General features: G+C 53.8%; 1 protein-coding gene across 2 annotated transcripts in view; it reads left to right on the top strand.

The window, feature by feature from the left end:
• Nucleotides 1-17,589, top strand: part of LOC135056909 (rap1 GTPase-activating protein 1-like) — a 311,987-nt gene that overhangs the window by 285,475 nt on the left and 8,923 nt on the right. The window lies entirely within an intron of this gene.

Here is a 17,589-nt window from a genome sequence, read left to right as displayed (position 1 = left end):
GGTTTAACTGACACACCATCAAAGCGAAGTGCAGTAACCCATAGCAACCAGTCAGTCATTAACTGGGTCTAATTAAAGTCTGACTGGGTTATACGGGTTACTGCACATTTTCACGCTGCCACCTACAATAGTAAATCACCATCTCTTGTGCGTCCCTTTATGGGAGTCACGTACAGCAATACGCAGTTATACTGAAACATGTTTTCCCCATCAAGATATTTACCAGCTGAGTGCCACCTGCAGGCATTTTCAAGGTACTGCACTCCAACGCAATTCTAATTCTGCAAATGTAATACACTTTTCCACTTCCGTTAAAAACCTGGGTTTCTGTGGGAATTAATGTCATTTACAGTAATAATGACTCAGTAAACTCTATAAACTCACAATTATTTATTAAAAACAAAATATTTAAAACATTCTAATACTTTCACTGAGTTTTGCAGCTTTGTACTTTACATTGGACTTCTACCCGAAATTGCCTGTTGAAAACTGATAAAATCACCATTGTTTCCATAGGACAGGCAGTGGCGTAACTACTGCCCCCGCAGTCCTCGCGGTGGCTTGGGGGCGAGGGCTGCGGGGGCGCCACTGATTTACAGCAGACTGACATGCGGACGAGCGTCCGCATGTCAGTCTGCTTTCTCCTTCCCTCCGCCGCTTGTTGGAGGGACACGGAGGGCACAGCCTCTCCTGTGTCCCTCCTGCTGCATCATCTCCGGCGGCCGCGGGTCTGATAGGGAGAAGTGCCATCCGTGAGCTCTAATTGGCTCACGAACCGGCACTTCCCCCTATTAGACCCGCGGCCGCCGGAGATGATGCAGCAGGAGGGACACAGGAGAGGCTGTACCCTCCGTGTCCCTCCAACAAGCGGCGGCGGCAGGGGGGGGGGATGATATCTGGCACTGGGGGGAATAACTGGCAGGGGGGGGGATATCTGGCACTGGGGCATTGTCTGGCACTGGGGGCATATATGGCACTGGGGGGGGATATCTGGCACTGGGGCATTATCTGGCACTGGGGGGGAATATCTGGCGGGGGGGGGGTGGATGTCTGGCACTGGGGGGAATAACTGGCAGGGGGGGGATATCTGGCACTGGGGCATTATCTGGCACTGGGGGGGAATAACTGGCAGCGGGGGGGATATCTGGAACTGGGGCATTATCTGGCACTGGGGGCATATATGGCACTGAGGGGGAATATCTGGCAGGGGGGGGATATCTGGCACTGGAGCATTATCTGGCACTGGGGGCATATATGACACTGGGGGGGAATAACTGGCAGGGGGGGGGATACCTGGCACTGGGGCATTATCTGGCACTGGGGGCATATATGACACTGGGGGGGAATAACTGGCAGGGGGGGGATATCTGGCACTGGGGCATTATCTGGCACTGGGGGCATATATGGCACTGGGGGGGAATATCTGGCACTAGGGGCATATATGGCACTGGAGGGGGGGAATATCTGGCACCGGGGGCATATATGGCACTGGGGGGGGGGGGAAATCTGGCACTGGGGGCATATATGGCACTGGGGGGGGGGCATATCTGGCACTGGGGGGGAATATATGGCACTGGGGGCATATCTGGCACTGGGGGCATATGTGGCACTGGGGGGGAATATCTGGCACTGGGGGCATAATATGCCTATGTGGCACTGGGGGGGTATATGTGTACCTGGCACATGGGGGGGGGCTATATTTGGCACTGGGGCATGTGAGTACCTGGCACCGTGGGGGAATATCTGGCACTGGTGTAAGAGGGCAACGTCAGGGCGTATCGGGTCTGCTGCCGTGGCGATGTACCACTTACCGGACGCCGCACGCTCTCACTCGCAGGTGCCGGAACACTCGAGAGTCCAGGAAGCACTTCTGGACGACCCGGGCCCCAAAAACCTAAGAGGAAGAAAACCGTTGAATATCGTCTTCCGTAACCCTGGATCGCAACACCCTATGTGGCTGAGGAAAATGCGCCTTCGGGCTAGGTGGGGGTCATCACCGGCGTCCGCCTCAGAGCCCGAATTTCACCTATCTGCACTTTCGCACCAGGTGGAAATTCCGCCTTGCACAGCCGTGCAAGGCTCACCGTTGCCCTGAAAGAAGGGAGATAGGAAGAACACAACCAAACACTCAGACTGTGGGTACTCACCGTCTCATCCTCCGGTACTCCGATCTTCTCCGATACAGGTCCCTGTAAGGAGGCAAGAGAGAGAAAACCGCCGTGCAGGGCCTAACTAGACCTAGTGTCACACCTTATCCTAACTACAACGGCAGAGCCCTCAAACTAACTCTGTGGGTGTGGTGCAACCAAACTATACACAAACTTCATAACAATAACTCGCCCTGCACGGTAACACACATCGGAATACACATAACACGGCACTGTCCCTTGAAATACCTACCAGCCGAATAGAGGTAGGCCTCCGCTCTGCCTTCCTAAATACCTCGGGGTGGCCTGGGCCTAGCGCCCAGGGCCGCCTGTACTCACCTCGGGAAAATACCGATTTGCCGGGCCTAGCGCCCCCTACCTGCACACAGGCCGAGGCCTGACTTCGCTCACGGGCCTAGCGCCCGCCTAACGTGCTGCCCGTTGGGTGACCTGGGCCTTGTGCCCAGGGTCACCTTATATGTACCTACTCGGCCACAATACGCTAGGGCCTAATGCCCTCTAACGCTACACAGGCCTATCGCCTGATATGCCCCCGGGCCTAGTGCCCGCCTAACTGGTGCCCGTTGAATGAGGGTGGCTCGGGCCTAATGCCCGAACCCCCGGAGGATAGTGGTCTGGGCCTGCGGGCCACGGGCCGAGTGGAACCCCGACTGCGCGTGGCCTCGGCCCAGACACACTGACCTAATTGCCCCACGGGCCGGGAGGGCCCGACTGAATAGCCACAGGCCGGGAGGGCCTGAACGTGCCCACGGGCCTAGTGCCCGAACACCTGGTGGTCTAGGGAGGGAGTTACAGGAAAGTCGTGCAGGCCCAGGGCCACTTACCAGGACCGGTGGGAGAGGCTGTGGAGGGGAGCTTCGTTAGCTCTTTTGCTTTCCGCTCCAAACAGCACTCTCCGCCGATCTCCCGACTCTGCTGGGCCGCCGCCGCCTCCGTCCCGTCTTCTGTCGCCGTCTTCTGCCTCTTCCGGAGCCGCTGTCGTCGTCCGCGCTGGCCTCCTGGCTTCCTCTTCGGGAGCTCCTCTCCGCTCCGTCTCCGGCTCACTAATGAGCTCCGCCGCCGCCCAGCGCCTGATATAAGGCGCTGGGAGGAGGCGGAGCCATGACGCGGCGGACTCCCATTGGTCCGCCGCGGCGACTCCTCATTGGGCGCCGGGCCGCGAGCAGCGATTGGCTCGCGTCCGGCGCCCTTTTCAAATCCGCCGCCGCTGATTGGAGGAACTTGGATCCTTTCGGATCCTCGTTCCTCCGCACTCCGGCGCGCTGCCGCCCGCCGCCTGACATTTCCCCCCCGTTTGTCCTTTGTAGTCCCGACAAAGGTAGACTGAGACCAAATATACTCCGGGTCCGCATACCGGGGACCAGGCACACCGCGGTTGGAGCGCTGAGATCGCCGAGGCAAAGGAGATAACCCAGACCTGGGGGCCTCAGCCTCCAGGAGACTATTGCCATGAGACGGAACCACTGGGATCCACCAATCTTCCTCCAGGTCAGTCCCTCCGGGCAAGGATGCCAATACAGTATCCTCCCCAGGCAACGAAGCCGTGCTCACACCGGGGGCACCTTCAACCTCCACTTCTTCTGGAAACCTACAAGGACGCAGCATATCCCGGTGAAGGGTTCTTAACCGACCAGACCCATCTGTTGCTTCCACCTGATACACCGGGCCCTCCTCGGTGAGGCGCCTCCGAACAATATAAGGTCGCACCTCCCACTTCTCCGCTAACTTGCCGCCCGGCCGCGTCATGTGGACCAGCACCCGCTGTCCCACGTCGAAAGGCTCTGCTCCTCGAGTCCTATGGGGCGTATGAGCGTGGTCGGCTATTCTCTTCCGAGTCACTTCGTGAGCCACTTTTAACCGCTGCTGGTGTTCGGCGACCCAATCGGTGGGCAGCAACCCTCCTTCCTCCCGAAACTCGGTCAAGTGCAAATCCTGTGCTTCCCGCCCTGGGCGACCAAACATCAAAAAGAAAGGGGAGTATCCAGTGGTGCTGTGGACCCGGTTGTTATAGGCCCATACCAGCTCGGCTACATGCTCGGGCCACCTCCGTCTTTTGTTGTCCTCTAAGATCCGCAACATCTGGAGCAAAGTCCGATTGAACCGTTCGCAGGCACCAACATTTCCCTGAGGATGATACGGCGTGGTGCGGGACTTCTGCATCCCGTAAAGTCGACAAAGCTGTTCCATCAACTTCCCCTGGAAGCAAGCCCCTTGATCGGAATGAATCCTCTCAGGGCACCCAAACTGCCGGACAAAATGCTCAACAATGGCTTTGGTTGCGGACTCCGCCGTCTGATCCCGGGTGGGGACCACCACCGTGAACTTAGTGAAATGATCAGTCATGACCAGGGCGTACTGATGGCCACTAACGGACTCCCCAATCAGAACGTAATCAATCATCAACAACTCCAGGGGACGACTTGTCTGAATGGTATGTACTGGCGCATGTTGTTCATTCGGTTTGACCACGCCGCACCTCCGACATTCCCTGCACACCTTCTCCACCAATGTCCATAGCTGAGGGGCGAAAAACTGGCGCTGTATCCACTGAAAGGTCTTGTCTACCCCTAAATGGGCTCCGCCATCGTGCGCCTCCGTCACCAGTGCCTGGAGGGATACTTCCGGCACCACAATCTGTTCCACCCTCCTGAGTTCGTGTCGGAGATATACTTGTCGACGCAGCGTTCCGCCGCGGACGAGTAATCGGTCCCAACTCCGCAGGACCTTCCGGCAGTAGGGGGTCAGCCGACTCCTCTCCCACTGGCTAGGCCAATGTTCCTTCTGCTTCCATCGCCGAATGACGTTCAGCCCTGGGTCACTTTGCTGTAGAGAAGCCCACTCTAGTTCAGTATTCTGGAGCAGGGCAGCGCATTCAAGTACTCTTGACCCTTCCAGTGTACCTGGACACTCAATCCTGGTCAAGTCGGGGACCTCCGTATCCTCGTCCTCACTGTACCTCGAAGTCGGGGACATTGGCACAGGGTGTCGCGACAGCGCATCTGCATTCCCGTTACTCTTCCCTGGGCGATAGTGTATTTTATAGTGGAACTTTGCCAACCGGGCTACCCAACGCTGCTCCAGGGCGCCCAGTTTCGCAGTCTCCAGATATGCCAGGGGGTTGTTATCCGTGTATATCTCCACCTGGGTAGCGGTCAGGTACTCAGCGAACTTCTCAGTCACGGCCCAGACTACAGCCAACAACTCCAACTTGAAGGAACTGTAGTTGTCCGGGTTCCGCTCAGTTTCCCTCAAACTCCGACTCCCATAGGCGATTACTCGTTCTCGGCCATCCTGTATTTGGGAGAGGACTGCTCCCAATCCCTGTAGGCTGCCATCGGTATAGAGCAGGAATGGCTTGTCGAAATCCGCATAGCCCAGAACCGGAGCCTCCGTGAGCATCTCCTTCAGGCGGCGAAATGCCTTCTCCTGTGCCTCACCCCAAGCCACTACCTGTGTTTTCTTAGTAGTGGGTAGCCCTCGCAGCAGGGCATGCAGGGGTTCCGCGATTTTTGCGAAGTCCTTGATAAACCGCCGATAGTATCCAACCAACCCCAGGAACGCGCGCAGTTCGGTAGTAGTAGTGGGTGTCCCCCAGTCCTGGACTGCCGAAATCTTGCCCGGCGTCGGGCAGACCCCTTCTCGGGACACCACATGTCCCAGGTATTCCAAACTGGGTTGCAAAAGATGACACTTGCGGGGCTTGAGCTTGAGCCCATATTTCTCCAGGCGCTGCAACACCACATCCAGGCGCGCCAAATGTTCCTCCAGAGTGGGGGCGAATACTATGATATCGTCCAGGTATATCAGCAAGGCTTCGAAGTTCAAATCTCCCAGACACCTCTCCATCATCCGTTGGAACGTAGCCGGGGCATTGGTGAGCCCGAAGGGCATGCGCAGGAATTCAAACAGCCCCATAGGAGTTGTGAAGGCGGTCTTCTCCTGATCCGATGGGCTAACCGCCACCTGCCAATACCCACTGGCCAAGTCCAGCGTGGAGAAATACCGAGCATTCCCCAGGGCCGCCAAAGATTCCTCTATCCTAGGCAACGGGTAAGCATCTCTCACGGTACTGCTATTCAACCGCCGATAATCCACGCAGAACCGAATGGAACCATCCTTCTTCCGCACCAACACGATGGGCGCAGCCCATGGACTTTTGCTCTCCCGAATGACCTGGTTATCCAACATCTGCCGCAACATTTTCTTGACCTCCTGGTAGAGCTTGGGGGGAATGGGGCGATATCTCTCACGGATAGGTGGGCTCTCTCCAGTGCGTATCTCATGTTTCACATCTTCCGTATATCCGAAATCTTCTTCATAGCGGGAGAACGCCTTCCGTCGTGCCCACAACATCTGCTCCAACCTCAGCACCATACTGGGACTACATTCGTCCAAGCAAACATCCATCTGCTCCCTGATAGTCCGACCGCACCAATCTGCACTGGGTTCTTCTTCCTTATCCAGGCTCACTGCCATGGACCAGGACCCGGGTTCGTCCGCATGCAGCAAGACCTGCCGCCCCCCGGACTCTCCGTCCCTGGTGACCGCCGTTATGTTGGCAATTGTTGCTCCCGCCGGGATTTTCTTCCTTTCGTCCAGAAGATTGCACAGCCGTACCAACACCCGGCCGTCCCTCACTATGGCCAGGGTTCGGGCCAGGATGACCCCCGAATCCATTCCAAAGTATCCATTGGGTTCCACCATGACCTCTAACCCCTCCAGATGTTGGTGAGTCCGCACCTCGAGGGGGAGGACCATCTCCTGGCGGGGAGGTAACTCAATCTGTTGCCGACCACCGGTCCGAATCGCTCCCAGGGATTCTTGCCGATGCCCAGCTTCACAGATTCTCCCTACCTGCTGAAAGGCTTGTTGTACCGGCCGCTGAATGCCCATCTCCTTCCAGTATTGCGGACCCTTCTCCCGAAACAAAAGCTGGTTGAGATCCTGGAGGACGTTCATGCCCACAATCACGGGCCCGTGACTCAAGCCCAAGCTCCCCACAACCAGTATTCCCTTCCTTCCCAACGTCTGTCCACAGATCGAAATCTCCATCCACACAACTCCGACAACCGGAATAGGAAGGTTGTTGGCCGCCGTGAGGGTGACCCAGCTTTCCAACACGGAATCCTTCAAATGGGAATAATGTTCCAGGAAACAAACCTCCGACATGGTGGTGACCTGCGAGCCAGTATCCAGCAGGCATTTCTGCTCCTTGCCCCCAAGACACCCAATCACCACGGGACACTCCCCCACTATGTCGGCGGAATCCACTATAGTGGTTTCTCCCCCACCCACCTCCCTCGCGGGTGGTCCCGCTACCGCGAGGGACTCTAGTTTAACGGAGGATCTTGCCTGGGCTCGTTACATTCCCGGGCAATGTGTCCAAACCGATTGCAGCGGTAACAACGGGGACCCCTACCTTCCCTGGGGCGGGCACCTCCTGCATTGGACCGTGATTCCTTTGGCCGCCGATGCGGTGCCCTATCCCCTGACCCCTCCGAACCTCTCTGCCTGTGCACCTCATCCCGCAACTGGGAGATTTCTGCCTTCATTTCCAGAGTGACCTTGGCGAATGCCGCCTTCAGATCCTGGACACAGGCTTCCATGGGACTGGGTTCTTGGCTGGTCCCTGCGGCCACCGGTGCCGACCATTGTGGGGCCATGGCGTAAGGACCGAAATTAGCATTACGGTCTCTGGCGACCGCCTCCACTTGGACCTGACGGAAGGTCATTGTCTTGTCACTGGCGATTTTATCCAACAGGATTTGTCGGATGGGAATACTCCGGAGGCCCAGTGCGAACTGATCCCTCAACATCAGGCTGGGGTTGACCAAGGACCCCAGACCTTCCGGATCACGCCGCGTAATTCCGCTCAGCATGTCCTGTAGCGCGTTAGCAAATTGGGGTATGGATTCGTCCTCCCTCTGAAACCGATTGAACAATTGCTGACGCAAGGTTCCTGCCGACGCAGTGTTCCCATAGGTACCCTCGAGGATCGAGAGTACCTCATCTAACGTCTTACGTTCCTCTTCCGGAACAAGGATCACCGATCGCCAGGCATCTCCATCCAGCGTATTCAACGCCAAGTGTAGCTGCATTTCTGGAGGCACCCCATACAGCTGGATGATTCCCTCCAGTCTCTTCTTCCAGTCTGCCAACGGCATGTTCTGCCCATCATACCGAGGGGTATGCGTCAAGGCTGGTCCAAAATTGAACTTCCTCTCTACTCCCGGAGGGGCGTCGTTTCCCACTCCCGGAGGAGCGACGTTCTCTGCGTTTGACATCCTGCCGACTACGCCAAATGTAAGAGGGCAACGTCAGGGCGTATCGGGTCTGTTGCCGTGCCGATGTACCACTTACCGGACGCCGCACGCTCTCACTCGCAGGTGCCGGAACACTCGAGAGTCCTGGAAGCACTTCTGGACGACCCGGGCCCCAAAAACCTAAGAGGAAGAAAACCGTTGAATATCGTCTTCCGTAACCCTGGATCGCAACACCCTATGTGGCTGAGGAAAATGCGCCTTTGGGCTAGGTGGGGGTAATCACCGGCGTCCGCCTCAGAGCCCGAATTTCACCTATCGGCACTTTCGCACCAGGTGGAAATTCCGCCTTGCACAGCCATGCAAGGCTCACCGTTGCCCTGAAAGAAGGGAGATAGGAAGAACACAACCAAACACTCAGACTGTGGGTACTCACCGTCTCATCCTCCGGTACTCCGATCTTCTCCAATACAGGTCCCTGTAAGGAGGCTAGAGAGAGAAAACCGCCGTGCAGGGCCTAACTAGACCTAGTGTCACACCTTATCCTAACTACAACGGCAGAGCCCTCACACTAGCTCTGTGGGTGTGGTGCAACCAAACTATACACAAACTTCATAACAATAACTCGCCCTGCACGGTAACACACATCGGAATACACATAACACGGCACTGTCCCTTGAAATACCTACCAGCCGAATAGAGGTAGGCCTCCGCTCTGCCTTCCTAAATACCTCGGGGTGGCCTGGGCCCAGCGCCCAGGGCCGCCTGTACTCACCTCGGGAAAATACCGATTTGCCGGGCCTAGCGCCCCCTACCTGCACACAGGCCGGAGGCCTGACTTCGCTCACGGGCCTAGCGCCCGCCTAACGTGCTGCCCGTTGGGTGACCTGGGCCTTGTGCCCAGGGTCACCTTATATGTACCTACTCGGCCACAATACGCTAGGGCCTAATGCCCTCTAACGCTACACAGGCCTATCGCCTGATATGCCCCCGGGCCTAGTGCCCGCCTAACTGGTGCCCGTTGAATGAGGGTGGCTCGGGCCTAATGCCCGAACCCCCGGAGGATAGTGGTCTGGGCCTGCGGGCCACGGGCCGAGTGGAACCCCGACTGCGCGTGGCCTCGGCCCAGACACACTGACCTAATTGCCCCACGGGCCGGGAGGGCCCGACTGAATAGCCACAGGCCGGGAGGGCCTGAACGTGCCCACGGGCCTAGTGCCCGAACACCTGGTGGTCTAGGGAGGGAGTTACAGGAAAGTCGTGCAGGCCCAGGGCCACTTACCAGGACCGGTGGGAGAGGCTGTGGAGGGGAGCTTCGTTAGCTCTTTTGCTTTCCGCTCCAAACAGCACTCTCCGCCGATCTCCCGACTCTGCTGGGCCGCCGCCGCCTCCGTCCCGTCTTCTGTCGCCGTCTTCTGCCTCTTCCGGCGCCGCTGTCGTTGTCCGCGCTGGCCTCCTGGCTTCCTCTTCGGGAGCTCCTCTCCGCTCCGGCTCACTAATGAGCTCCGCCGCCGCCCAGCGCCTGATATAAGGCGCTGGGAGGAGGCGGAGCCATGACGCGGCAGACTCCCATTGGTCCGCCGCGGCGACTCCTCATTGGGCGCCGGGCCGCGAGCAGCGATTGGCTCGCGTCCGGCGCCCTTTTCAAATCCGCCCCCGCCGCTGATTGGAGGAACTTGGATCCTTTCGGATCCTCGTTCCTCCGGACTCCGGCGCGCTGCCGCCCGCCGCCTGACACTGGGGACATATGTGGCACTGGGAGCACAGCCCTAGCAACGAGCATGACACACAGTGCATGAAACACCTGGCAACGAGCATGACACACAGTGCATGAAACACCTGGCAACGAGCATGACACCCAGTGCATGAAACCCCTGGCAACGAGCATGACACCCTGAGCATGAAAACCCCTGGCACCGTGCATGGAACCAAGAGCATGAAACCCCTGGCAACGAGCATGACACACAGTGCATGAAACACCTGACAATGAGCAGGTAATTGAAAAGTAATTAGAAGCCTTACTGTAGGACTTAATGTGTAATGGGCATTACGGTGTGTGGCATAATGTATCACGGACATTGCGGTGTGTGTCATAATGTGTCACAGGCATTACGGTGTATGGTATACTATATCGCGGGCATTGTGATATGTGGTATAATGTCTCAGGGTCATTGCAGTGTGTGGCATAATGTATCACGGACATTGCGGTGTGTGTCATAATGTGTCAGGCATTACGGTGTGTGGTATACTATATCACGGGCATTGTGGTATGTGGTATAATGTCTCAGGGTCATTGCAGTGTGGCATAATACATAACGGGCATTGCGGTGTGTGGCATAGGGTGTAACGGGCAGGGCATTGCGGTATGTGTCACAGGCATTACGGTGTATGGTATACTATATCACGGGCATTGTGGTATAATGTATCACGGACATTGCGGTGTGTGTCATAATGTGTCACAGGCATTGTGGTATGTGGTATAATGTATCAGGGGCATTGCAGTGTGTAGCATAATGTATAACGTGCATTGCGATTCCTGTCATAATGTGTCACAGGCATTACGGTGTGTGGCATAATGTGTCACAGGCATTACGGTGTGTGGCATAATGTGTCACAGGCATTACGGTGTGTGGCATAATGTGTCACGGGCATTACGGTGTGTGGCATAATGTGTCACGGGCATTACGGTGTGTGGCATAATGTGTCACAGGCATTACGGTGTGTGGCATAATGTGTCACGGGCATTACGGTGTGTGGCATAATGTGTCACAGGCATTACGGTGTGTGGCATAATGTGTTGGGGGCATTACAGTGTGTGCATATTGTGTCATGTGCATTATTGTGTGTGGCATAATGTCTAAGGGCCATTGCAGTATGTGGAATAATGTATACTGGGCATTACTATAAGGAGGAAAATGACAAATAATGTAAGGGGCATGAATCAGGATTATTTTTCTTTCCTGTGGTGGCCAACGTCTGGGCGTTCAGGTTGCAAAACTGGGGTATAAGGTAGTCTTTTCCTGCAATGCCACACCCCTTTATGCGAAACCACGCCCATTCCAACGAAACCACACCCCTTATTTTGCCGCGCGCGCCTTCGCCGCGCGCATATTTATCCCTTTCTTGCTCCCAATTATGTAGCATGAAGGGGGGGGGGGGGGGGCGCCGAAGAATTTTTTGGCTTGGGGGAGAAAAATTTCTAGTTACGCCACTGAGGACAGGACTTATGTAACATTGGCCCTCATTCCGAGTTGATCGCTCGCTAGCTGCTTTTAGCAGCAGTGCACACGCTAGGCCGCCGCCCTCTGGGAGTGTATCTTAGCAGAGCGGCTACAAAAAAAGATTGTGCAGACCTACTCCTACCTTGTGATCACTTCAGACTGTTTAGTTCCTGTTTTGAATTGATGTCACAAACACGCCCTGCGTTTGGCCAGCCACGCCTACGTTTTCGTAGCCACTCCTGCGTTTTTATCCGGCACGCCTGCGTTTTTTCACACACTCCCCGAAAATGGTCAGTTACCACCCAGAAACACCCACTTCCTGTCAATCACTCTGCGGCCAGCAGTGCGACTGAAAAGCGTCGTTAGACCTTGTGTAAAACTGCAATGGCTTTTGTGAAAGTACGACGCGCGTGCGCACTGCGCCCCATACGCATGCGCCGAATTGCCATTTTTTTACCTAATCGCTGCGCTGCGAACGAAAGCAGCTACCGATCAACTCGGAACGAGGGCCTATAATTTAACCTTAGAAGGAAACTGCTGACTGCACTGATTATTTCCATGGTTGTAGATGTTGCTAAGGAAGGTTAATTGGGGGTCATTCCGAGTTGATCGCTAGCTGCATTTGTTCGCAGCACCGCGATCAGGCTAAAAAATGGCAGTTCTGCACATGCGTATGCGGCGCAATGCCCACGTGCGGCGTACTGTTACAATGAACGATGTAGTTTTGCACAGGGTCTAGCGAAGTATTTCAGTCGCGCTGGTGGCCGCAGAGTGATTGACAGGAAGTGGGCGTTTCTGGGTGGCAACTGACCGTTTTCAGGGAGTGTTCGGAAAAACTCAGGCGTGGCTGGGCGAACGCAGGGCGTGTTTGTGACGTCAAAACAGGAACTGAACAGTCTGAAGTCATCGCAAGCGCTGAGTAGGTTTTGAGCTACTCTGAAACTACACCAAAAAACTTTGTAGTCGCTCTGCGATCCTTTCGTTCACACTTCTGCTAAGCTAAAATACACTCCCAGTGGGCGGCGGCATAGCGTTTACACGGCTGCTAAAAACTGCTAGCGAGCGATCAACTCGGAATGACCACCATTATTCGCTCTCTGTCATATATCGCTGGTAACGACATGTTTCTGAGTCTGAAGCAGGAGATTTCAGGAAGTATGTCTATTTAACGTATCAGGTTATTCCAGCGAGCTGCTGCACACGGTATAATGAATTCTATTAATGTATAAAATGCTGTGTGAGGTAACATGTAAGCTTCTGGTAATGCCGACAAAAAGCTCTAAATGTAGGACACAATGAGACTTCTTCTCTTAATAATCCTGGTAATTGGCAAGTGACTATGTGTACATGTTATACAGAGTATTGGGAGCAGTACTGTACATATTAAAGCAGTATATTGTGCTTAATAAACCGTGTCTGGGTCATATATTATAGATGACCCTGGCTGAGCCACTGTGCTATACTCTGCTCCCTATAACACACTACAGTCACAGACTCCCAATTACTGACAGGTGACGCAGAGAAACAACGTGTACCGACACTGATCATAGAGGTGTTATATTACCCCAATGTCGGTGTGAGAGGCGTTATGTGACCCCACGTCGGTGTGAGAAGCGTTGTGTGACCCCACGTCGGTGTGAGAGGCGTTATGTGACCCCACGTCGGTGTGAGAGGCGTTATGTGACCCCATGTTGGTGTGAGGGGTGTTACGTGACCCCATGTCTGTGAGAGAGGAGTTATGTGACCCCATGTCGGTGTGAGAGGCGTTATGTGACCCCATGTCTGTGTGAGAAGCGTCATGACCCCATGTCTGTGTGAGAAGCGTCATGTGACCCCATGTCGGTGTGAGAGGCGTTATGTGACCCCACGTCGGTGTGAGAAGCGTTATGTGACCCCACGACAGTGTGAGAAGCGTTATGTGACCCCATGTCGGTGTGAGAGGCGTTATGTGACCCCATGTCGGTTTGAGAGGTGTAATGTGACCCCATGTCGGTGTGAGAAGCGTTATGTGACCCCATGTCGGTGTGAGAGGCGATATGTGACCCCATGTCGGTGTGAGAGGCGTTATGTGACCCCATGTCGGTGTGAGAAGCGTTATGTGACCCCACGACGGTGTGAGAAGCGTTATGTGACCCCATGTGGTGTGAGAGGCGTTATGTGACCCCATGTCGGTTGGAGAGGTGTAATGTGACCCCATGTCTGTGTGAGAAGCGTTATGTGACCCCATGTCGGTGTGAGAGGCGATATGTGACCCCATGTCGGTGTGAGAGGCGTTATGTGACCCCATGTCGGTGTGAGAGGCGTTATGTGACCCCATGTCGGTGTGAGAGGCGTTATGTGACCCCATGTCGGTGTGAGAGGCGTTATGTGACCCCATGTCGGTGTGAGAGGTGTTATGTGACCCCATGTCGGTGTGAGAGGTGTAATGTGACCCCACGTCGGTGTGAGGGGTGTTACGTGACCCCATGTCTGTGAGAGAGGAGTTATGTGACCCCATGTCGGTGTGAGAGGCGTTATGTGACCCCGTGTCGGTGTGAGAGGTGCTAGGATGGACTGAGAGGAAAGGGTCAGGCTGTCTGGCCTATTTTAGGATTATTGCCCCACGTCGGTGTGAGGGGTGTTACGTGACCCCATGTCTGTGAGAGAGGTGTAATGTGACCCCATGTCAGTGTGAGAGGCGTTATGTGACCCCATGTCGGTGTGAGAGGCGTTATGTGACCCCATGTCGGTGTGAGAAGCGTTATGTGACCCCATGTCGGTGTGAGAGGCGTTATGTGACCCCATGTCGGTTTGAGAGGCGTAATGTGACCCCATGTCGGTGTGAGAGGTGTAATGTGACCCCATGTCAGTGTGAGAGGCGATATGTGACCCCATGTCGGTGTGAGAGGCGTTATGTGACCCCATGTCAGTGTGAGAGGCGTTTTGTGACCCCATGTCGGTGTGAGAAGCGTTATGTGATGCCACGTCGGTGTGAGAGGCGTTATGTGACCCCACGTCGCTGTGAGGGGTGTTACGTGACCTCATGTCTGTGAGAGAGGAGTTATGTGACCCCATGTCGGTGTGAGAGGCGTTATGTGACCCCGTGTCGGTGTGAGAGGTGCTAGGATGGACTGAGAGGAAAGGGTCAGGCTGTCTGGCCTATTTTAGGATTATTGCCAGTGTGAGCCGCAAACAAATAGCACACATACTGTACAGGGTTTATATAGACTGAAACCATTACATGCTGGAAAGTCCCATGTTCCCTATCCTATCCCACTGTAATATTACTGCCCATACTACTGTAATGTTACTGCCTATACTACTGTAATGTTACTGCCCATCCTACTGTAATGTTACTGCCTATACTACTGTAATGTTACTGCCTATACTACTGTAATGTTACTGCCTATCCCACTGTAATATTACTGCCCATACTACTGTAATATTACTGCCCATCCTACTGTAATGATACTGCCTATACTACTGTAATGTTACTGCCCATCCTACTGTAATATTACTGCCCATCCTACTGTAATGTTACTGCCTATCCCACTGTAATATTACTGCCCATACTACTGTAATATTACTGCCCATCCTACTGTAATGTTACTGCCTATACTACTGTAATGTTACTGCCCATCCTACTGTAATATTACTGCCCATACTACTGCAATGTTACTGCCCATCCTACTGTAATGTTACTGCCTATCCCACTGTAATATTACTGCCCATACTACTGCAATGTTACTGCCCATACTACTGTAATATTACTGCCCATACTACTGTAATGTAACTGCCCATCCTACTGCAGTGTTACTGCCCATACTATTGTAATGTTACTGCCCATACTACTGCAATGTTACTACCCATCCTACTGTAATATTACTGCCTATACTACTGTAATATAACTGCCCATCCTACTGCAGTGTTACTGCCCATACTACTGTAATGTTACTGCTCATACTACTGCAATGTTACTATCCATCCTACTGTAATGTTACTGCCCATCCTACTGTAATGTTACTGCCCATCCTACTGTAATGTTACTGCCCATCCTACTGTAATGTTACTGCCCACCCTACTGCAGTGTTACTGCCCATCCTACTGCAATGTTACTGCCCATACTACTGTAATGTTACTGCCCATCCTACTGCAGTGTTACTGTCCATCCTACTGTAGTGTTACTGCCCATCCTACTGCAGTGTTACTGCCCATCCTGCTGTAATGTTACTGCCCATACTACTGTAATGTTACTGCCCACCCTACTGCAGTGTTACTGCCCATCCTACTGCAATGTTACTGCCCATCCTACTGCAATGTTACTGCCCATCCTACTGTAATGTTACTGCCTATCCTACTGCAGTGTTACTGCCCATCCTACTGTAATGTTACTGCCCATCCTACTGCAGTGTTACTGCCCATCCTACTGTAATGTTACTGCTCACCCTACTGTAATGTTACTGCCCATACTACTGTAATGTTACTGCCCATCCTACTGCAGTGTTACTGCTCACCCTACTGTAATGTTACTGCCCATACTACTGCAATGTTACTGCCCATCCTACTGCAATGTTACTGCCCATCCTACTGCAGTGTTACTGCCCATCCTACTGTAATGTTACTGCCCATCCTACTGCAGTGTTACTGCCCATCCTACTGCAGTGTTACTGCCCATCCTACTGTAATGTTACTGCCCACCCTACTGTAATGTTACTGCCCATCCTACTGCAGTGTTACTGCCCATCCTACTGCAGTGTTACTGCCCATCCTACTGTAATGTTACTGCTCACCCTACTGTAATGTTACTGCCCATACTACTGTAATGTTACTGCCCATCCTACTGCAGTGTTACTGCCCATCCTACCGCAGTGTTACTGCCCATCCTACTGTAATGTTACTGCTCACCCTACTGTAATGTTACTGCCCATCCTACTGTAATGTTACTGCCCATCCTACTGTAATGTTACTGCCCATCCTACTGTAATGTTACTGCCCATCCTACTGCAGTGTTACTGCCCATCCTACTGTAATGTTACTGCCCATCCTGCTGCAGTGTTACTGCCCATCCTGCTGCAGTGTTACTGCCCATCCTACTGCAATGTTACTGCCCATACTACTGCAATGTTACTGCCCATCCTACTGTAATGTTACTGCCCATCCTACTGCAGTGTTACTGCCCATCCTACTGTAATGTTACTGCCCATCCTACTGCAGTGTTACTACCCATCCTACTGCAGTGTTACTGCCCATCCTACTGCAGTGTTACTGCCCATCCTACTGCAATGTTACTGCCCATCCTACTGCAATGTTACTGCCCATCCTACTGCAATGTTACTGCCCATACTACTGTAATGTTACTGCCCATCCTACTGCAGTGTTACTGCCCATCCTACTGCAATGTTACTGCCCATACTACTGTAATGTTACTACCCATCCTACTACAGTGTTACTGCCCATCCTACTGCAATGTTACTGCCCATCCTACTGCAATGTTACTGCCCATCCTACTGCAATATTACTGCCCATCCTACTGTAATAATACTGCTTATCCTACTGTAGTGTTACTGCCCATCCTACTGCAATGTTACTGCCCATCCTACTGCAATGTTACTGCCCATACTACTGTAATGTTACTGCCCATCCTACTGCAGTGTTACTGCCCATCCTACTGCAATGTTACTGCCCATACTACTGTAATGTTACTACCCATCCTACTGCAGTGTTACTGCCCATCCTACTGCAATGTTACTGCCCATCCTACTGCAATATTACTGCCCATCCTACCGCAATAATACTGCTTATCCTACTGTAGTGTTACTGCCCATCCTACTGCAGTGTTACTGCCCATCCTACTGCAATGTTACTGCCCATACTACTGTAATGTTACTGCCCATCCTACTGCAGTGTTACTGCCCATCCTACTGCAGTGTTACTGCCCATCCTACTGCAGTGTTACTGCCC

Source organism: Pseudophryne corroboree, chromosome 3 (assembly GCF_028390025.1).
Source record: "Pseudophryne corroboree isolate aPseCor3 chromosome 3, aPseCor3.hap2, whole genome shotgun sequence".
NCBI lineage: Eukaryota > Metazoa > Chordata > Amphibia > Anura > Myobatrachidae > Pseudophryne > Pseudophryne corroboree.
The sequence above is the reverse complement of the archived record's forward strand: the minus strand, read 5'-3'. Positions and strand labels throughout refer to the sequence as shown.